Raw genomic sequence first — 24,239 nt, 5'->3', positions numbered from 1 at the left:
CCAATTCCGAGCCAAAATTTTGATCCCCGGATTTCGGGATTACAATTTGACAATCCCGGGATCCCGGAACTGATCCCGGGATTGGCATTTTTTTCCATTGTTAATATAAAAATTTTATATTTACAAATAACATTGATAACATCGGTCAAAAATAAATCTAGTATAATTTATACTATTTAAGACATTTATTGTTAATATTGTATACGTTTAATCTTGGAAATACATAAGTTTAATGGAGTAAATAATATTGTAATATAAATAATAATGTCAATTTAATATGACATTGTTGTTTCTGATAGTAAAGACTTAATGAATGGGTTAGCGAGATTTAAAATAGTAAAGCAAATAATCATGGTGTACTTATGGCCTTTCCGCTTCATAAATCTAATTAGTCAGCCAAATATGAAACTGCCGTAAAACGTATGATATCATGGTGGAATTACTTTGTTAATAGTGCGAAGCATTGTTTTTTCCAATCTTTCTCATTTTTATTAATTTATGTGGAAAAAAATGAATCGGCAACTTACACATGGGAATAAATCAAACTTCATTCGAACTCAGTTTATTTCTAATGTAGTTATTTGTCATTAAAAGTATTTTTTCTGTTATATTTTCGTTATTTTATTTTCCATAAAAATTGATAAAAAAATCAATCCCGAAAGTTTCGGGATTATGTTTATCAATCCCGGAATTCATAGGTATCGAAAACAGCTCGGGATCCCGGGATTGGAATCCCTAGCTCTGATGTACTTTAAAAATATTTTTTTACGTAATAATAATAATATAGAACATTTCGAAGTAATACGAAGTAACATTTATCTTACAATTATCACAATAAATACCTACCAGCATTAAGTATATTATTAATTCATAGTATTATATCAGGGAACTCAGCAATAATAGGAAATCGAATTAATACCCAACGGGTGTGGAGAAACAGGCAATCGATCTCGAGTATGGAAGTACATGGGATAAACTTAAACACGTATCAAGAATACGCTTGCATTTCGTTCTGACAACTGCTCTCGTTTTATGCACTGACGCTCATTCAATATTAGTGTATTTGAAGGTTGCAACACACTATTGCACGTATATATAATAATTATGTGGTTAATTTTCGTAGGATACTCACACATTCAAAACCCTGCGTCAAATGTATGGGATATTAGCCTATCGGAATTCTATTTATTAATCTGTTCTGTGTACTATATCGATTATTTTACAACGTTTTTCTTAGCTCGTATTCTTATTTGTCCGGTGGTTCTTTGTCCGGCACAAATCTTGCAATCGATTTTTAACTAACTTCCCGACTAGCTAGACATTTGAAACTTTTAGAATATATCAGAACACGATGCCAATGCATTCTTTTAATACTTTTAGCCATCTTTAAGTAGAATTGAATTCATTTTCAGTTAATTATGTTTTGTATGAAAAGTTATTTCGGAAGAAATCCGTAATCCAATCCACTATTATTGGTTGGTTGGGTCTGGGGTCCTAGCAACTAAATTATTAATATATACGTGCGTTACTATGGAAATCAATATGAATGTCAAAATGACATTTTAGTATTATTTCTATCAAATACAATTTTTTTCGATCGTTTAAGCTAGTCATGTTTACTTATATGATTCGACAGAAAATTTGAAAACGTTGTAGGTATATAAAAAGTTCTTTTTATCTTGTAATTATTTATATTATCATCTACAGTATTTATGGACCGCACACCACTGGATATTAATAATATAATATTATTGTAGTAAATATGATATAGTGTTTCTAAATAACGCCTTTTATACAATTCATGACAATTTCAATACACGCAATTTGTACCTACTTAGTATTTATTTGGGTCCCAATTCGTTGTTACAAAAACAAAATTGCTAAAGTCATTATTGCTTACCATTGCGGACTATTATTCTGTGATTACAGGCAATAAAAACAATATTATTATTTCGTAAAATATTACTTTATCATTATTGAACACGAGTGAACTCGATCGACCAATTCTTGAATGATATCGACGATCGAAATAACACCGAGTGGTAAGGGTGCAATCTCTCCCTACTATTGAAGCGTACCGGATCGCGGGAGACCGTTATCATAGTCAACAACGTCTAGGACGATTCTGTGCCGGGACAATTGGGCGTCACGCAATCAAATGAAATTCGAAAATAAATATACGTTTAATTATTGGTAAGTACTTTTAAAATACCTATATATTTAATATTATTATTTATATTTAAATTATTATATTGTTTCAATTTCAATTTATTTTTTTAGCATATTGTGGACATTACAAATTATAAGTTTAAGACGTTCAAAACATGACATGAAAGATAAAGAAAAAAATCAATAAAAACGATAAAAATTAAAATATACTTAGAGAACATAATATGTATAAACATACAAAAGAAGTGAAAATAGAAAGTTCAAAGTACACCGAAATTGCTTAGGAGAACCTATTTGAAGAATTCATAAAATAGCATCCACCTAAACTCATCACACGCAAGTGGAATATATCAACACCCGAAGTAATTTGGTTGAACATAGTTATCGCCCTCCTAATTGTCATTACCAGTGGCAGATTGGTTTTGTACCTTGAGAGATTAAACTACTGATGCTCTCTATATTTAAGATAGTTATCAGGGACACAGAGGTCAACACTATCCAGAATGGCAGAGTTCTCATTTATACCTCGTATAAGTCGAAAAAAATACGCAGCCAAATAAAGATCTTGGTGAGAATATACGCACAAGTAAATAATGATTTAATTGTGCATATGTTTAAGTTCCAATGAGAAGAGAGTTCTTTTATTTTTATATAAAGCCTCAGGCAATAAAAGATAGAAACCTATTAAAATACCTCGTCCTCCTCCGTATGAAATCGCGACGAACGTCTATACATTTCATTCGACAGTGCGACGCCCAATTGTCCTGGTGCCCAGTTGTCCCATTCCCTAATCAACATCCATAATATTATGTATAATTTATATCGAAGTTGAGATAGCGTTTAGATACTTGATTGCTTTGTAAAATTAAATTTTAGAGAGAAAAACCTTTGGATTATATTATGACGTTTTTGTAGGATTTTTCAGACTTACATACGTCTCTGTTCTGGCAGAACACACTAACTGGAGAATACTAGTTTTGAGTAATTTGACTTTGAAGTTGTAAAATGTTTGAAATGGTCTATCATGTGAGTTTATTAAGTAATCTTAAAAAGGATGACTTTAAAATAAAGACTGTTTATTTATTAAGAATGTTTCCAGACGGTAAAGTTTGAAATAAGGTACATTTTGGTATAACAAACTCAATATGTAATTTTTTCGAATTAGTGTCTTCTGCCAGAACAGTGACGAATATCTTCTGACCTATGTCATATTTGTAAAATCTAAAAACAAGAATCGATAGATATCGTAAACACCCGCAAGATGGCATTCAAATGTCGATTTCTATAAAAATGACATAAGGACCTATGTCTGTTAGGGAATCAATTCGTCAATTGTCAAAAAAATGAAAACATCAAAACAAGCGAACCGGAAGTTGATTGTTCATGGTACATCACTGGCGGGCCGTGAAAAAAACCTGAAATCAGCAAACATGGCAAGCAGACAGCAGCGTTATGAAAAATAAAATCGACACCATTTTAGTAAGCAGTTTTGTATTTACCATATGCGAAAATCACGATGCTAGTCCAAAAAGTCACGCAACAATCACGAACTAATTATAAACTGAGCACTTTTACGATCTCGTTCTAGTAAAAGAAGAAGAAAACGATCGTTAAAACTTTCACAACAATATAAAACTTAACAAACCCAACACATCACTTTTTGAACGCACCAAAATCACTTTAAATTTAAAAACAAGTATCGATCATTAACGGACACTTAGGTAATTTAGTATTAATTACCTATATTCTCATCAATATCGCGGATGTTTACTTTAATTTATTTTTCAAATAAATAATTTTTGCTTTAAATAATATTTCCTATTAATAATTATTACTTAAATGAACATTAGTTATAAATTAATATTATCGAGCCAAGCAGAAATTAAATAAAAATCCAAGGTTGTTGACATTGGGTTAAGCTATTACATACATCAAGAAGATTTTCGCAGAAGTAGGAACCTAGTTGATTTTGTACTGTACATATTTTTACAGAATATTATTAATACTAGTTGTAGGATATGTAGGTATTTTAATTTTAGAATAAGTATATAATTGTATCTTGACAAGTACCTAGTCGTTTAATTATTCTTCATTAGAATTGGCTTTGAGGTATTATCAAACAAATAATTTACCATCGTGGGCCATTGTATAGAACAAAATTACATTTTGACAATCAAATCAGTCGATTTTGTTATATTGAAAACAACATTAACATCACAATTTTCGTGCAAATATCTGCGCATGAGCACAACTTATTTTGACAGGTACATTTGAAAATGGAACGATTTGAAATTCACTGCGCGTGTTCGACAATGTAACGCAACTATCTATGAAATCACAACGGGAACGAGGGGCACTTTTGGATATTTTGTCATCGAAATTATAGCGCGAACGCGGCACAATTTTCAAAGTTGGAACGCGGGCACACACTACACTAGTAATTCGAATTTCGAGCGCGATTAAACCTAGTGACATAGACAATAACATTAATCTCCAAGGGGTGCATTCACAATTACTTTTGTACAATATATATGCGACGGGGGATGTTCACAATGTTATGTTTCGGCGTATTTTTGTCGTTATCACAACGGACAAGGCTCCATTCGCGATTCCCGATACATCGGAATGTTGTCTCACCGCCTGCGAACTCGAGGCTCGGCTAAAGACCGTTGATCGAACTGTCGGTATTGTAGATCTCTGCGAGACCGGCGCCCGCGCATACGGAAACCTCCGCTGAAGCCTTCTCGCTTTTACGCGCACCAGGAAATGTACAAAAAAACGAGACGGCCGTCTTTCTGTACACCCCTTTCGTCATGAATGGACATAAACAACCTGTGATCTGTACGTATAACAATGATACAGGTGAGATTGTGTGGGTGAAGTGGAACATCTGCGAAAAAATGTATCTCTTTCTATCCTTACGCAACAAACACATACGCGAACGAGACAGTAATTGTTCGATTTATTCTAGTTCTTACCTGCGCTGGACGTGGGTATACGGGACAGGTTTAGTTGTGTGCGTGACTGTTTGATTGTGTTTGTGTTAAGTACAAGTATTGCGGACAGGTAAAGGTAGGGTTTTATCATTAGCAGAGGTGTAGCTGTATCTTTGATTAAAATATAAAATAGTTTTAAATTTCATAAATGCAATGTTTTTTTTTTTTTAAATATATTATAGGTAGTCAAATTATCTCATGCCATATTAAATTATGATGTTTACAAAGTCATCATCTTAATAAACAAAAAAAAAAATTAAGTCTAAACAAAATATAAACAATATTGAGTACCTAGTTTAAAAAAAATATTTACATATTAAGAAACAAGTTAGTTTATAATCAATATTTTATTATAAACACATCGCAATGGCAGTTTATTAGTTCGATTTTACTTATGCGATGATTGTATATGACTATCTCTTTGAAAGCCTACAACAAATTGCATATAGGTACTTATCTGCTATGCGATCATCGCATATGCAGAATCACAGAGGCGAAGATTCCATACTAGGCGATTATTTGCAGCATACCTTCTTAAGAAAATTATTTTTTAATTGCATATTGACTTATTTATATAATCACTTGATTAAATATTCTATATCTCCACAGCCTACCTCTTTCCAAAAGTCACCCTTCGCCACTGCAAAATCACCACTTAAATTATGTGGAGGCTAAGCTCTAGGCTTTGACTGCTTTCGAGGTCTCCTACAATATAAATTAAACAAAATAACTGAAATAACCTATATTATAATATTAAAAAAATATTAAATTGATTATATAATATTTTTGCATATTTGAATTAAATTGTGTATGGAGATTGATGTACATATAGCTTACTCGAATAGTTTTGATTCGTCGGCTATTTTTGCCAATATGCAACGATGGGCAATCTTTCGGATTAAAGGGTCGGGTACGGGGCGTGTATTTATAACTCGTCCAGTTATATTTTCGACAAAAGGGTACACCTTTTCTATAAACTAAAATAACACAATATTGTATGTGATAAAATATTCAATTATTTTTATGAATAAATAATGAGGAAAGTTTTGTCAGTATAGAGCAGGGGTGGCCACACTTTTTTTTTCTAGGATCGACTACTTGATAAAATAATTTATGGCGATCGACTGAGATTTCGTTTGTAATTATATCACGCGAGAACAATAAAAACCCAATTTTATAATAAAATTCAAATATGTATTTATATATTTTTAAAACAGATAATTTTTACATATAAAAATAACGATTCGAAGAAAAACAATTATCGATAATAATATAATTATTATGTAATTAAGTACACATGAACTGTAATTTCGACATTATAGTTACACAATTTACCTGTAAGTATATCTAATATTAGAAATCTTAAATTTTTTTTTTTTCATCCGAAACTTTGCATTGCATCTTTTTAGCAATGTTGTCTTATTGTGCTTCAAATTATCATTAGTCGTTTTGATTACATTCATCGAAGAGAAAGCCGATTCGCACAGATATGTAGAATCAAAAAAGCAAGTTAAATATACTGCATCCAATTGACTGCGTGAAGATAGGTAAGGTAAGAGAAGAGATAAGAACTAGCGGATTTTAAGAGCTGGAACGTCGAGTAGTTTTGATTCGTTTGAACAAGAAATAGTACAATATATTATTATTATGTCCGCGATCGACCAAAAATACCTTCGCGATCGACGCACTGGCCATCCCTGGTATAGGGTTTAATACATAGAGGTATTAAATTTAGAGGGGAAAGAAATCGGCTTTCTCATACAGCTGAATGAAGCAGGCCAACAATATCCGACAACTTACAAGAAATAGCGACGCGATAAAAAAAAGTCTGGGCATCACAGAGGATTTACTTTGGTCATTATAATGTACCCATATAATATAATGTTAACGTTCAAATTTTGTCACAAATTGATTATCAGCCCGCCTCACCATACTTTTTCACCATACTAGCCTGCTTCACCATACTTTCATATAACCTGCCGCCCCTAGGTTTAATAGATTTAATTGTACTTAACTAATTTCATGATATTATTTTATATCATCAATTACGTAGCTACTTACTGATATTAATGCATTGTGTGAAGCTATAAAGCTTATTAAAGTGTTTTTGAAAGATATTGTATTTTATTTCAAGTATTTTTTTTCCGACTATGTCCGATCATAATATGGGCCTCCACAGAGTAGGCTTAACAGATTTTGTTTTTACGAGAAATGAATGTCAGCCACTTGCTTAACCTATTAGGTCCATCCATACTATGTAGGTATCATACACAAGTGAAAAACAATATGTACTTTCCAAGCCCACGATTCGAACCTTGGACTCACGACGGTATAGGCTGATGCCTAAGCCGTGCGGCCATCATGTTGTCAATTAATTAAATTGCATATATTTATATTTAGATGTATTTTAATATTGATTTTTTTTGCGTGTCGTAAAATCCGAAGAATGTCGAACATAGCCGATGATTCAGGACAATTCATGCGTGCTATAATATGTAGATATATGTGCAAATCTCCATTATTACAATCTTTTTCAAAAATTTTCCTGTGCCATAAGGCATAAGCCACCAAGGAGTACTAATAACACAGAGGGTCTAGGACGATTTGGCACCGGGACAACTGGACGCCACGGAATTCGAAAATAAATAGACGTTAGGTACTTATAAGTACTTTAAAAAACATATTTAATATTATTATTTATATTTAAATGATTATATTATGATTTAATAGTTGGTGAGAATGTAAATAATATGCAGACGTAAACAATGATTTAATCGTGCATATGTTTAAATTCCAACGAAAAAAGATTTTTTTATTTCATATAAAGCCTTAGGCATGGTAATTCTCAATCCGCAATAAAGAATACATTATGTTAAGAGTAGAATGAATTTAAACTACTACGTAGTAGGTAGAAACTGATTAAAATACCTCGTCTACATTCTGTATAATACGCAGTGATGCCAACCGTACTATAATTATAGTACAATACTATCATTTTAATTCCGCGGAAAATGTTAAATACTATAATTTTACGCCAAATATACCAAAATCCTATAATTTTAAAGGATTCAAGACGAAAAATGTTCCTGTACTATATATTTTTCAGAAATACTATAACTTTTACGTCTTTGTACTATAATCAGCATAGAAAAAGATGGCAACACTGATAATACGTGTCTACGACAGTGCGGCGTCCAATTGTCCGGAGTCCAGTCGTCCCATTCCCAATACAGAAGGTACTCATCTACATTAGAGTTGTGTTGCAAGAACTGTACACTGAAAACCGTTAAATTGTGAAAAATTTAAAAATCCAGTTTAATTTTCAATTAAATAATTTTATATTATGTTAGTAAATAGTTTATGCTACAGCCCTGATAATAGTGGTCACTATTACATTGTAGGAGAGCGGCAGTTTGAATCGCGAGGTCTGTAAGTTAACCGAAACTCCCGACCGAAACTAACTGGTCAGACTCATATTAGTGGGTTACCTTTCGTGCGTATACGTTAATGTACGAGGATAAACGATCGGTGACCTATAAACCAGCACTCGATAATCTTGTTTATGCACAAATATTTGGAATGTAGATTCGGAGAAAGGAGATAAATTTGAACCTATACCTTTTATATTGATAACGGAATTTTCAATTAGTTTTAGGAACCGTGTTTAAATTAATAAATAATAATATACTCATCATACATAATGTATTTACAATAAATAGTACAACAAATATTTAGATTGCGATCAGTGGGGTCCGTTTGAATTCCAATAAAGGAACGTCGATAAAAATGACTTTACACGATTATGGGTATTTTTAACCACCGCTTATTCTCCATTGACAGAGTAATAATATATCGTCGCCCCAAAAGCAAAATGGCACATGTGCAATTTTGACGGCTTTGAGTTATGAATGCGGTTTTCTTCGTAATTTTTTTCTCTACATTATGGGAAAAACGGCATTTGTGAAGCAAAACCCATGAAGAAAATAAAGGTTACTTGTGTATTTGTAAACTGATCTGCATTTAATGTAAAGAAAAAAGGTAACATGTACACGATTTTAGGAACTATGTGCAATGTTTACAAAAATAATAAAGGAAAACGGTAACAAGTGTAATTATTTAAAAGTGAGTAAGGGCCTTTGTACAAAAAAAAAAAATTTCGTTGCAGAAAAAGGGCACTTCTGAAATTTTGTGAAAAATTTAAAAACATGTTGGCAGCGGACAAAGAGGCCCAAATAAATATTTTGGAAGATCACAATAAGCGTAAAGTGGACGCTCGCAAATCAAAAGATGAAGATAAAGCTATTCATAAATGCATATAGGAAAAAGGTAACATGTGACTTAAAACCTCTTAAAAATCAAAAATTGACAAAACATAAAAAAATAAAAATTGCATTTCAATCTTGCGTAATTACGTCACATGTGTTCCAAATTTCATATCAAAATAATAAGTTATAACCTCTCCACGATTTTTTTCACTCCAAAAACACTTAAAATGCGTTTTTCTCAAAACTCAATTTATGCACAAGTGCCCTTTTGCTTTTGGGGCGACGACATTATATACCTATACTTATATATATATATATATATTTCTTTTTGACCATGTCCAATCCTAATAAGATCACATGGGCCTCCACAGAGTGGAGGTTTGTATTAACAATTTTTGTTTTTACAATAAATGCATATCAGCCACTTGCTCAACCTATTAGGTTCATACTCTGACTCTTACATAAATTGAAACTCAGTGGCGATGGGTGAAGGTAGGCTGTTAAGATTCGACATAAAAAGTGCTTTCTAAACTTTGTTAGTCATACTTCTCTGTTTTCATTGAACTATGAATACGAATACTATGAAACCTTGCCTAAACCAAACCATAATATTTTTTGTTTTTATTGAACTAAGAATACAATTTGCAGATGCAGAAACTAACTACCATAGTTTTTAAAAATCAATTAAACCCTCTTAACCAAACTATAATAGTTTAGGTATGCTATTAGCGATCTGACAAAAATAATGTACACTTTTCCGGTGAAACTTATTTGTTTTCGTTGAATCAAAAATACGGTGAATTACAGCGCTCGAAATGGAAAATTTTACGAACCGGAGCGCTCGATAATTTTACGAAAATATCAACTATATAATACTATAACTACATTAATTGTAAATGTGATTTATAAAAATAAGTGTGTTATTTTTTTTATTATATGAAATATCTAGCTCAGACGGTCAAATTAATATTTCCACGAGACGGAGCGATAATTTTGTGGATTTTATGAACCGGAACGGCGCTCCGGTGCGTTCCGGTCCATTTCGAGCCCTGGGTGAATATAGATGAAGAAATTTAAAAAATAGCACCTTCATAAAACATTACAATTAATAAAATAAAGACAATTTAATAAAATATAAAATTTGACAGCAGGTAATACAACGGAAAAATTTATATATTGAGCAATATAATAATTATAATCATTAATCACTCACCTATGTAACATTTGAATGTTATATCAGAAGCAAATGGACGTCACTACGACAAATTTCATTGGGCTTACCTGAAAGAGAAAACAAATGTTAATTATAACACAAAACAAAAATAGGTATTGCACATGGTGTTATGAACGGATGCATGCTAAGGACAACGTGTTATGACAGTTAACTAGTGACGTCCTGTGGAGTAGACAGGTCATGCGTTGCATAGGGGCGGCACATTATATAGGGCGGCAAATGAAGGAACGAATATAAACATTGAATTTCATGAATCACTTCTTGTCCACGTGTTAAAATTGTGAACTAACAATCCCCTCTAATATAGCTAATCGCACTTCCGTTTTTAAATGAGGAACGCCCTCAAACTTATCATTTAATTTTACGCTCCAGTGGTATATGAATCTATCAATTTACGTAATTTGAAGCTTGTTATAGTAAAAATATGTCTAAAACGAGCAGGAGTGATGTTAGAATTATTATTAGTAAACTTTTGGTTTATTGTGAAGAAGAAGAAAAAGAGTTGCATCTAAAAGGAGAGCCGAAACATTATTATTTAAATACGCATCTAGCACGCGTTGCCGCCATGACAGGTACGTCACTGTGAAGTCTTCTATATGTGACTACAGTGACTTCCTGTTATCGCTGATTTCTTGTTGTCGAAAATAATAATAACAAGTTTTGACAACATGACTACTGTTAGTTCTACTGTAATACCTATTGTAATATAATATACTCTAGTGCAGAGGTAGTCAATCTGGTCCATACCATCCACTAGTGGGCGTTCCAGCTATCATGGTTGGCGATAGGGGTTTTAAAAACAAACAGATATCCAGTATTGATCTCATTAATAATTAAATTAATTAAATGTAATTTCATCAGACGTCATACTTATATGGATTAAAAGTATAACTAAAAAGATAGATTTAACTACAGTAAGTTATTTTATAAAGATTTATTCTACAAAAGCGACAGTCTGACATAAAGTATTTGGTAAGTAATTATTATTATATGCTTCAACTTGCTGTAACTCTGCTTTATAAATTTTATGAAGTAAAGTTACTTCCCTACTTTACAAATCGTCATTACTGTGGAACCGGTGGGTGGTTAGAAAATTTTACTACTAACAGAGATACAAAAGTGGGCAGTAGGTATAGAAAGGTTGACTACCCCTGCTTTAGTGTCTCAAATCTGTATTAACATGACTTTTATATTTTTATGACAAAACTCCTATGGATCTATGGTGCGATCGACGCGTTGGACATTTGTCTGCTGTCAGTCATCCCCCCGCCGCAGTACCTAAGTAATATTTTGAAGAAAACAAATTTCACTACAGTTAATTGTTATTTCTCGAGGAGATCATTAATTTCAATTACCATGAAAGCAAGTCTGTTTAATCGTTCTTGAGCAGATGTCAATCAGTGTATATTATTTAGAAGTGCCATCATGGAGAAACTCATGCCTCCTCGGGCCGGTGACAGAGTTTTCCATAAGGCTGATGACGCGGTCGCTCCGTCAGAAAGTATAATAATTTCAAAATCGAAATCTGAGTCTAAAAAATCAATTAAAATTAAAAAAAAACCGTAACATAACTATTATGTGTGTATTTATTCCCCACTGAAGAAGGAAGCCGATACATTACACGACTGGTCCTACTTTTCGCCCCTCTTCTTGTCTATGGATGACCTATCATTGCCTGTCATTGTCTATGGAGTGCTCATAGTGACGCGTCTGTCGTGTTCACTTGTCGGAGTATTCTTAGTTTCAGATTATTTTAACGTATCTTGGAGACCTTGGAGTTCATCTGATTTAGTGGTTATGTGTTACAGAATTATTAATAATTGGAAGTGACGATCAAAGTAAGTAAACTTCTTCTGTGTATAATAATATCATAATACACTAGGACGTTTGTCAGTGTGACAGTCGATTCTAAACGACAATAACTAATAACTTATTATTATACTCTTCAGTCTATGGCCCCCACATCTTGAAGCGGGCCCCCAGGCCAGGATCTATAGCGGGCCCCCCAACCTATCGCTAAGTTAAGGACTGTATGATTTTCTACAGTAGTGTTCCCCAAGTGATTTCCGCGGAATCCCAGAGTTAAGGCCATTCCGTGTATTTTTAGAGATTTTTAAATAAATCCAGTTGATTTATTGAGTTGTCGGCACTCTGCTCGTGAATTATCATTTAATTATATCAACCATCATATCAAATCAATTACATTGCACAGCCACATATTTCTTAATGTTAATAATTATTAAGGATAATAGCGCCGCAGGCGGCTTTTTTACTATTAGGCATAAAGCCCACCAAGACGGACGAGCGTGCGCAGTCGGCGTGAGAAGCGCATATTCTATGTGAATCATCGAAAATACAACGTAATCGAATACGAAAGCGCACACTGGATTTGGCGACGCATTATGCGCGCCCGCCCCATGAGTCATCGTTTTTTGGCTTCTCGGCGATATGCATGAACAAAAATACAACATAGTCCATTCATTGAACGCGGCGAGCAAAATCACGCTCTGGAAGCGTCGTCGATCGGCGGACGAGAAGCCATTATTTAATAACAGAGAACTCATTGTTTAATTTTATTGCGTGTCCTATATTTCGCTGATTGAATAATGTCGTCGTGAATATTAATTACAAGCCCCGAAATAATATAATACTTTTATTGCTTTGTTATGAGAGACGCTGTAATAATAATTATTTTGTGCTTCTTGGGCCGCTTATTACATAGGTGACGGGTAATGCGCGGCAAGAGGCGTGTGATTATGGTTATGAATATACGCTTCTCACGCCGACTGCGCCCGCTTGTCCGTCTTGGTGGGCTTTATGCCTTAGAGTAAATTTGTCGTGTATGTTTTTCTCATTTAACCAGTCGACTTGCCACACGACGGGCCCCCAGGCTAGAGCCCTGTCAGCCCTTCCCTTGTGGGGGCCATGTTTCAGTCATTATAGAATACCAAACTCTGCTTGCAAGTACGTTATCAATAAATAGTATGCCAGTGTACCACTCGTTGCTTGTGCAACAAGTTATGCTCAGTCTTTATTAATCTAAAGATGGCGGTGGTGTATTGCATTTTTAACACTCAATGGTGGATTGGTAAAATTCAAAAAGTACGTTCTCTTTTTTTATGGTTATATAGAAATTGATAGATTGAACATTTTTATTATTTGAATGCTGATGATTGATGAGCATCGCTTGTGTTGTTGTTATATTAATAACTAGAACCGTGGTATTGACACATAAAAGTAAATAAAAGCCAAAGAGTCATCCTCACACCTGTTTGAGACCGGCAATTCTTGGAGCGCGACTTTCACCTGTCTTAAGTTTTAATTCAAAATATCAAAAAACTAACTCCTTAGAAACCTAACAAGACGCAACATATTATTTTTTTTTAATATCATATTTTAAAATAATATTAAGTAATTTTGAAAACACTAATAAATCTATTATAACCAATTTATCGTCAGCTGAATGCAGAACTGTTCTAACTCACATTTAACATATTTTACAGGCGTGTTTTTTGAAACATCTTATTTTCGTCACTGTTCTGGTAGAAGACACTAATTCGAAAAAATTACATATTGAGTTAGTTATACCAAAATGTTCCTTATTTTAAACTTTACCGTCTGGAAACCTTTTTAATAAATAAACAGTCTTTATTTTAAAGTCATCCTTTTTACGATTACTTAATAAACTCACATGATAGACCATTTCAAACATTCTAACTACTTCAAAGTCAAATTACTCAAAACTAGTATTCTCCAGTTAGTGTGTTCTGCCAGAACAGAGACGTTATGTTATTTATTATTTATATAGACAAACTTATGCACCATTATAAAAGATTTTTTTTTTGAAAAAAGTAAGACACCCAGTAAGAAAGTGCTTCAGAGAGTATTAAGAGCCATTACTAAAATTTGTCGCAATTAAGTATGGAACCGATAGCATAGTGGTCTATACACATGGGGGCAAAACCCAAAAGATGCAGGTTCATTTCCTGCTGGGTGTCTTACTTTTATCAAAAAAGATTTTTTTTCTATTGGTTAAGTATAATATATTTTCTCAGAAGTGTTTTCAAAATGATGTATGTTCAATAAATAGAATGTTACATTCTTAAATCTTGTGAGTGATTCGTTAAATAAAAACATAGTTAATTAAATATTAAGTAGTAGAAACAATCACCAGGTGGCAGTGCCACCTGTCAAAATAATAATTGTCGATGCGTTCGATATTGTGTTCATGCTCAGAAAGAGAGGGAGTGTTTGTGTCTGTATATATGTGCTGTGTTGCGCTACGTTACAGACAGATAAATCGAGAAAAATAATATAATATACCCAATGTAATTAACTTAAATTAAATAATAAAAAATAACAATATGACGTAAGTAGCCCTTATTCCTTTTCATTTTTTAACTCTTATACAATATGACATAATATTACATCTATTATCTCTACTATGAATTACTAGTCTATTTTAACTTCCTTTTATATATTATATAGAAAATTTATATAATGAGCGGAGTTGTTCCATTTACGATATTGAAAATTTGGCTCCTGAAGTTGGCTTTTTGTGTGAATAACGATAATGCATTTATTTTTAGATTTAGGAGTTTGAGCATAGAAAACATGCTTTATAAGAAAATGCCATCAAAATCTAATTTTTGGTCATAAGTGCAGTTAGCTGGTTTGCAGACTAGGCAATCGAATATGTACTAAAAAAATTCAACGAAAAAAGTATTATTTGTCGAATAATTAAATAAAATTTTAAGGCTATACTTCAATTGAGGCATGGTCTAAAAAGATCGTAGCTAGTCGATGCGCGTATTGTGCAAATGACGCGTGCCGAACGAAATATAATTTGTCATAAAAATCCAACATGCGTCCATTTAATGCTATGTTTATTGTTATATTACTAATAATAATAGTATATTCATTGACATGTTTTCTTTTTTAAGTACATACGTAAAGTTTTTTAGTCATCTTTACACGATTTAAGAATATTTTTATCTGACGCCATGACAAAACAAATCGACGTGCGCACACTTCTACTGTCGATCTCCGATTGGCGACTAGTGAGAAATTTCGTCGCACCTACCGTTGAAAATTATTTGCCGTTTCACCGAAGTACGCTCTTAAGAATTTTTACAAGACATAAAATAACATAGTATTTGTACATAAGAGTAGTTATTTATTACTTTAAACTGAATGCAATAGTCAATACACTAAATATTGTTTTATGCCTACAATATGACTACATAAATTTATCTTGCCAGAGTTAGAAAAGTAGACTCTTAAGATAGTTTTTTTGTATTAATATGTCTACATACAAATACTTACGCAGTTACATAGGCATATTAGTATAATATAGAACGAAGTGTATTAAACGAATGTAATAAAGCACAGAAACGTAGTCAGTATAAATCAAACACTTTCACACCTTACGGGTTATTAAAATTAATATATTATCTACAAAAAGATTATTTATTATAACGACTCTACGTTATAATAACATAATAAAATACCTTGTATCGTATAATTATATACGTAATAAAAAATAATTAATTAAAAAATATCTACCTTTATGACTTATAATACGTGTCAATGTTGTTTTTTTTCTTACTATTAATTTCACTTAAACTCTAATTTATTTATGTCATATCTGCATTTAAACTGTCGACAGGTCTATCGCCTGTAGTTCCAGAGTAGTAAGAGATTTGAAACTCGCGGGCAATTCATTTGCTCATTGCATCAATACATCAGAGTAATAATTATAAAGAGAATGGATATTGCTCGGCAAAACGAAGCTGTGTTTCTTGCGTATAACTAAAAGAATAACCTTAATTTTATTATTATTAACTTAACTATGAAACGTTATACCATCATGTTGCTTCTCTGTACGGCCACCATATATAAACACAACACAGTTAACCATATTTTCTACTAAATTAACTAAAAATAATTACCAGTAACTTTTTAACTATTTTTTTTCTTTTACTGTTCTAACTGTTAGTTCATGGTGGAGATGCATTGTATTATTAATTTAATTTAATAAAAAGAAAATTTTTATTGTACTTTTTCCACTTTATTAATTATATCTAGACCGTTTTCGTCCACCTCAGAGGGACATTTTCAACTGAAATTTTGAAAGTTTCTAGGTCGAAGTTCATATATATATTATATATTTTTAAATATAAATAAAAACCTCTGTCACTTGAAATCTTTTAAGTTATATCGAATCGATCTATATAGTCGATTCTATATACTTATTCTTCTTATTGTGCCATCCCCTAGCGGAGGTCGGCCACCATCAAGGCGATCTTATCTTTGTCATATACTTATACATATATTTACCTAAATAAAAAAGAAAGAATTTATGAAAAATTTTATGATAACCAATTATTAAAGTTGGATTTTCAACAACCACACAGTTTATGACATAAAGTCAGCTACTGCGTACATGGGACTCCGGCTAAGCAAAAGTAAAACAAAATACATATTATTGTCAGTTCTCCACAGCGTAACAGATGATAATAACACCTTCATCATTGGCAGCGGTTTTTGAAACTGTGGACTTATTTGTTTATCTAGGGTCCCTTGTCACAAACACTAATAACACGAGCGACAAAATAAAACACCCTCGCCAACAGGTTCTAGTTTGGTCTCCAAAAGCTTCTAAAGAACAAACAACTCTTAAAGAAAACCAAAACAACATTATATAAAACTCTCTTGCGCCCAGTATTATTAACATATGGATAAATTTCAAGGCACTCAGCAAACAGGATGAGAGAAATATGGATATCTTTGAGAAGAATTTTTGGGGTTGTTTAAGAAAGTGACATTATGAGGTCAATGTATAACGAGGAGCTGTACAGACTTTATAGGGACAAAAAGATCACCACGCTTCGCCCGATCGAACTCGTAATCACCAGAAGGCATACTCGTGATTTCGCGCATCTAAATTATCATCTGTAAACTTACTAGTAATAATTAAATTGATATTTATTTGGAAGGAGATAATAAAACCAGGGTTTATTTCATTCACGCACCAAATTCTGAGTTATTCATTTGGGAGTCAAACCAACCTACCCTCCGATTCCTTATTTCTTCTCCATAACAAAATATATATGAAAATTCAGAGACTGTGCTAAATCGGCCATGTGCATAGAATGACGGAGGATATACCGGCGAGGCGGACTATGTATGCAACTCCCAATGGCAAGAGAAGACCTGGATGGCAGAAATTGAGATGGCTGGACTGTGCCACGGGATATTTAGAAATGTTCAGTCAAAGCAACTGAAGAGTGTCGACGCTGGATCGTCCAGGATGAAGGAAGTTTTTGAAGAAGGCCAAGACCCGCCAAGGATGAATGAAGACACATTGTATAAGATAACATTGAATTTCAAAAATATATATTTTTATTTGAATACTTTTAGATACTAACGTCGTGATCATTAATCAAAATTCTTTAAATTTTTTACTATTATCATAAAATTGTTGTTTTAAATTGCGAGACACCGCTAGTACCATTACACTACCCTTTATCATCAAAATATTTAATATCAATAAATGTTGTTTGTATTGGAAAAGCAAACACAGTATCTACCTGTAAATAAATATTAAAAATGTAAATAATATGAAGTCCTTTTTCAGAAAATTGAATTTCAAAATAATTTTATACTAACAGTAAAGAAAATGGTTCAGTGGCGTTACAGTTTTCATTGATAAATAATACTAAAACAATACATATATTTATTATATATTTTTTTCATTGTATTGGAAGGGTGTCGAGAGTCAAACTGAGGTTGTTAAGCTGTGTATAAAAAGATACAGCATCCCTGAAGTCAAGGCTGTGAAGGGTAGTCGAGGCGGTATGGATTTCATCGTATGTATACTTAGGTATACTTACTGCCATGGCCCCCACATCCTGAAGCGGGCCCCCAGGCTAGGATCTTTGGCGGACCTGCCCCCCCTACTTATAGCTAAGGATAAAGTCAGTATGACGCTCTATAGTAGCGTTTTCTAAATTTAATGGTGTAGGTACGAGGTAAAATTAATGTGTATATTATTAAGTGTTTTTTTTTGTATATTTTATTACATTCATTTGAATTATGGAGTTGTCGAGTATTGATTCGCAATTCAAAATTGTATAGTACAACCATATAATTTTAATTAAAAATATTATTGAAGGAAAATAGCGCCGCGCCGCAGGCGACTTTTTTACTATTAAGGGGGGACATGCTCGTCGAAGGTCAAAATTGAGTTTTTATTGTATATTCAAACCATGATCCTGGACACTCCTTAAACGTTGTAGATGATCTATTTATATAATTTTGAAGCCTTATTATCCTTTATAATTATTTTAAACATTTGATGACTGCATGAAGTATTTTTGTTACATAAAATAGTATTCTTTTAAACCTCTCGCTCTAATGTTTTAGAATATAGTCATATTTCGGTACAGAACTGTGCAGTGGTGTTAAGATTTTTTACATTTATTAATTTTTAAACGCATTTATAAAACCATTAGCATAATTTATTACGAGATAATTTTTGTAAAATATTCACGATAAAAAATTATATTGATAATCTCTGTGATCCCAAATTTGACAAGAATTAGGCATTTTATTATTCAAAAAATCGGCAAGATTAACACATTTCAAGATAATTCTAAAGATATTTATTATAAGCTATGTCTTTGACCATTTAAGTGTGATAAACATCTTATGAATAATGATTGCTTTATAATAATTATTGACCTAAGAATAAGGTAGTGTTTTTTTGAAATACGCCATTTCTTTTGTCATTCCCCAGTAGTTAGGCTACATCATACGGCCGTAGCAATAAATTGACAAACTATAATTAAAGTAGGGAGTAAAATAATATTGACGCGCGTGTTTGAACATGTACCGTTTAAAAAAAAATAAAAAAAAATTCGGTTAGGTACATGTTCAAACACGCGCGTTAACATTATTTTACTCCCTACTTTAATTATAGTTTGTCATTTTATGGCTACGGCCGTATGTTGTAGCTTAACCACTAGGGAATGACAAAAGAAATGGCGTATTTCAAAAAAACACTACCTTATTCTTAGGTCAATAATTATTATAAAGCAATCATTATTCATAAGATTTTTATCACACTTGAATGGTCAAAGACATAGCTTATAATAAGTATCTTTAGATTCATCTTCAAATGTGTTAATCTTGCCGATTTTTTGAATAATAAAATGCCTAATTCTTGTCAAATTTGGGATCACAGAGATTATCAATATAATTTTTTATCGTGAATATTTTACAAAAATTATCTCGTAATAAATTATACTAATGGTTTTATAAATGCGTTTAAAAATTAATAAATGTAAAAAATCTTAACACCACTGCACAGTTATGTACCGAAATATGACTATATTCTAAAACATTAGAGCGAGAGGTTTAAAAGAATACTATTTTATGTATCAAAAATACTTTGTGCAGTCATCAAATGTTTAAAATAACTATAAAGGATAATAAGGCTTCAAAATTATTTAAATAGATTATCTACAACGTTTAAGGAGTGTCCAGGATCATGGTTTGAAAATACAATAAAAACTCAATTTTGACCTTCGACGAGCATGTCCCCCCTTAAAGCAAATTATTTGTGATGTGTATTTTTCCCACGGTGGCCGCGCGGCATAAGCGTTGGACTATAAAGCCGTCGGTCCCAGGTTCGAATCCTGGGTCTGGCAAGTACACATATTGTTTTTCAATTGTGTGTGTCATTGTATGGACCTAATAGGTTGAGCAAGTGGCTGACATCCATTTCTCGTAAAAAACAAAATCTGTCAATACAAACCTCCACTCTGTGGAGGCCCATATGATCCTATCAGGATCGGACATGGTCGAAAAAAAAAATTATCTCACTTATCTGGTCGATTCGCTTCGCCGAGCTCACAGACTAGAGCCCTGTCAACCCCCCCCCCCCCCTTGTGGGGGCCATGCTTACTGTAGTCAAAAAGTTAAAAGAAGTCTTTATTGGACCACATTTTTTTGTCACTAATATCTACATGATGTAAATAACAACCTGCTATTCTTGTTAGAACTGCAGTTGCTATCCCTGATAACAATCTTAAAATTCAGGAAAATCTGTTGTTCGTTGTCCTAGGATGACGAACTAGCCTGTCATTGGTGATGCTGATTGGGATGGCAATAACTACATAATATATTCAACCGAATTACTTTGTTTGTTGATATTATTTTATTTACTCACCTTTAGTACAGGTTTGTGTATTATAACATTTTAAGAGTCTCACTAAGCGTAGGTAGGTACTTCGTGTACGTATATTTCTTATTTATACACTTATTTTCTTTGATTGCCGTGTCATATTTTAATGTCTTGAATTTATAATTTGCTTTGTTCACTTCATCTAAATATTTTTTTACAAAAACTTGATAGAGATAAAGAGCAGTGGAGGCAGCCATATATTGCATTTTTATTCGCCCTTCACAACTGCACCCCTAATTTTACTAGGTCACTAATAATAGATCAAACTTTTCGCAGAGGTATCAAATTAAAAAGACTCTGTTTTCTTCAGTTTTACTGAAAAATAGCTTTGTGTTATATGTATATCCAAGTATGCGAATGCCACCTTTGCGGGTGTAGGACGATTTGGCACCGGACAACTGGCCGCCACGGAATTCGAAAATAAATAGACGTTAGGTACTTATAGGTACTTTAAAAAAAATATTCAATATTATTATTTATACTTCAATGATTATATTATGATTTAATAGTTTGTAAGAATGTAAATATGCAGACGTAAACAATGATTTAATCGTGCATATGTTTAAGTTCCAACGAAAAAAGAGTTTTTTATTTTATATAAAGCCAGGCATGGTAATTCTCAATCCGCGATAAAGAATGCATCATGTTAAGAGCAAAATGAATTCAAACTATTAAGTAATAGATAGAAACTGATTAAAATACCTCGTCTACACGTGTCTACGACAGTGCGGCGTCCAATTGTCCGGAGGCCAATCGTCCCATTCCCACCTTTGCTATCCTCTTCTTTAATCCCAAGATGAAGAACTCCACGAAGCGTGATATATATATATATATATCAATACGTACGTACCCATATATTATTTTTGCATTGCCTTACTGGACCTGATTATGCATATACATAATTTATATATTATACTTGTATATTGTTGTCATACGAATAACCTTTAATAGCACCTTCCTGAATCTGCTACTGGTATGATACGAATAAAAATATAAACCAATATAGCTATAGAACTTATAGGTGAAAATAGTATATTGAGGGAAATATTTCATTTTCGAAGGGACGACAATGGGTGCTTAATACGATAATATCAAATCACAGAAGCTGGCGGGGGGTATATTGCCGTACTAAAAATTCAATTCCAAATAAATTGATTTATTATTGAGAAAAATAGGCTGTCTTTTATAGGAAAATAGAATAAGATATATATTATGATAACTTTCAACTGTGTTGACTGAATAAATAGTGTCTATAACCAGTATATTTTCACTACGTAATGGACCATTTTTTATTATAATAATGACGTCATTAATAAAAAAATAATCGAGTAACTAATTAACAATTATTATTCAATGTTTATCATGTAGCTAACAGTGTAATTAATATGGGGATAAACAACTCAATCCTTGTCAGAATATTGATCGGCGATATTAAATAACTGATTGCAATTATAAATTCCTTGATATCCATTTCCCGTAGTGTCTAATCATGGCAAACTCAGTAAATAGCTTACTGCAATTATAATTTCTGCAATATCCATTTTTCCACATAGTCAGCCATATCCAATGACGTAAACTCTATATAGAAAAGCTGACTCAATTACAATAATTATTTCCTAAATATTCTTTTCAAGATATTATTTTGATTCTGAGTACGTCAATAAATAGCGAATCATAATTCATTGGACATGTAACTCGAATATAAGTTCCCTGTCTATAAGTATTAGTAGATATCTAGTAGTGGTCTCTGTATCGTTCCGCACAACATCATATTCTACCGAGACTCGGACCTCGGAACAGTATCATAAGTATTGTAACATACTCTTGTACTGACTGTGTACGCTGCAAATTAAACTCGCTCCTCCATCCATCGGAGCATCCACCAAATCTCGACTCCCTCATCTACAACACCATGAAACATACATTAATATCAATAATGTATAGGCTCTGTCACGAATATCATCTGTAAGGGATCTTGGCATTACGTTTGAGAGTAAACTGACATTTATTAGCCATATAGTTACCATTTGTAACAAAGCGCTTAAAATGTTGGGCTTCGTCATGCGTACTTCCCGGGTCTTTTCAGATGTTACGGTATTAAAACTTTTATTTAATTCTTTAGTTCGAAGCAGACTTGAGAGTGGGTCTATTGTTTGGGCACCGCACCAGTTGAAATATGGCCTTATGGTGGAGAGGGTACAGAAGAAATTCTTGAGACTCCTTTACTTGAGGTTGTATGGATACTATCCGTGGCTTTATCCAACTGACTTTCTCTTAGGCATGCTTACATACTGCAGTCTGCAATTTAGAAGAAATCTTTATTTAGCTACGTATTTTTTTCGACTTATACAAGGTATAAATGAGAACTCTGCCATTCTGGGCAGTGTTGACCTGTGTGTCCCTGATAACTATCTTAGAAATAGAGACCACCAGTTGTTTATTCTCCCAAGGTGCAGAACCAACCTGCCACTGGTAATGCCAATTGGGAGAGTGATAACTATGTTCAACGAAATTGCTTCGGGTGTTGATATATTCCACCTACGTGAGAATGAGTTTAGGTGGATGTTGTTTTATAAAATCTTAAAATAGGGTCTGCTTAGCTCATCCGGTGTACTTCCTTGTACCTATCTAATTCATCTACTGATATATCTCTTTTTTTATGTAATACTGTTATATTTATACATCTTTGTTTCTAAATGTCATGTTGTGAACGTCTTAAACTTATAATTTGTAATGTCCACAATATGTTAAAAAATAAATGAATTGAATTGAATTGAATTGAATTGAATTGAATAAAAAATATGTATTTGATTCTATGAAAAATATTCAATTAGAGACGCCTTGAGAATCTCTGGGATCAATATAAACATCCCAAATAACTAACGATAACAATTAATAGCTAACGTAAACTTCATAAACCATCTTGCAGATTTCCTGTTAGCATGGGCGTCCGGCAAGGTGACACGATCTCTCCCAAATTATTCACAGCAGTTATGGAAAATCTACTCAGGCGAATTGACTGGGATAACGGTAAAATTGCCATTAACGATGAATACTTCCGTAAACTGCAGTTTTCTGTTTTCGCAAGCGACCGATTGACCTTCAGAATATGGTGCAGGAGCTTGAAACGAAAAGCCGCAAAGTAGGTTTAAACATAAATGCCTCGAAGACAAAGGAAAATGATAAACTGCTTTGCTAAACTAAAAACGATCTTTACCAATAGCACTTTAATCGAGCGGGTCAACAACTACGTCTATGTATTGACGGTGGTATTGTTGACGAGATTTCTCACAGATTGGCGCCTGAATAGTTATCTTCAAAAATGA

The 24,239-nt window shown here is 32.8% G+C and overlaps 1 protein-coding gene across 2 annotated transcripts in view; it reads right to left on the bottom strand.

Annotated features, from left to right (window-relative positions):
• ASPP (Ankyrin-repeat, SH3-domain, and Proline-rich-region containing Protein) overlaps nt 1–24,239 on the bottom strand; it is a 1,089,659-nt gene that overhangs the window by 735,169 nt on the left and 330,251 nt on the right. Inside the window, exon 1 of one of the 2 annotated variants that reach the window (XM_085948757.1) lies at nt 3,669–3,805. The exons of the other annotated variant lie outside the window; for it this stretch is intronic. The gene's annotated coding sequence lies outside the window, so the exon portion shown is untranslated. Of the gene's footprint in view, nt 1–3,668; nt 3,806–24,239 lie in introns of those variants that run through there. 2 annotated transcript variants of the gene reach the window in all.

The sequence above is a fragment of the Rhyacophila brunnea genome, unplaced genomic scaffold (genome assembly GCF_057557595.1).
Source record: "Rhyacophila brunnea isolate RB1 unplaced genomic scaffold, BYU_Rbru_1.0 scaffold_21, whole genome shotgun sequence".
Lineage (NCBI taxonomy): Eukaryota > Metazoa > Arthropoda > Insecta > Trichoptera > Rhyacophilidae > Rhyacophila > Rhyacophila brunnea.
Note: the sequence above shows the minus strand (reverse complement) of the source record. Positions and strands in the feature narration are given on the sequence as shown.